The sequence below is a fragment of the Oncorhynchus mykiss genome, chromosome 8 (genome assembly GCF_057628025.1).
Source record: "Oncorhynchus mykiss isolate SJ-2025 chromosome 8, ASM5762802v1, whole genome shotgun sequence".
NCBI classification, from domain to species: Eukaryota; Metazoa; Chordata; class Actinopteri; order Salmoniformes; family Salmonidae; genus Oncorhynchus; species Oncorhynchus mykiss.
The window spans coordinates 50,083,942-50,084,347 of record NC_143029.1 but is presented as its reverse complement, the minus strand read 5'-3'; positions in this window follow the sequence as shown (position 1 = coordinate 50,084,347).

Below are 406 nucleotides of genomic sequence, written 5' to 3'. Positions count from 1 at the left end.
AAAGTTTGAAATATCCAATAAATGTCGTTCCACTTCATGATTGTGTCCCACTTGTTGTTGATTCTTCACAAAAAAATACAGTTTTATATCTTTATGTTTGAAGCCTGAAATGTGGCAAAAGGTCGCAAAGTTCAAGGGGGCCGAATACTTTCGCAAGGCACTGTATTGTATCGTATTTAACTTCTGAACTTGGACAATGGCTGAAAAATATTTTAATGCGTGAATCTCTAGTCATTTCCACGTGTTTTTACAACAGCTAGTATATTTACTGCCACAATAAAGTAGCTGCAAAAATACCCCATAGTGTGTGTTGTTATTAGTAAGGATGGGGAGGTCGGAGATGTCTCTGTAACTGCAATTCAGCACTGCCGAGACCAAGGAACAGTAGTCCATGCATTTAGTAGTG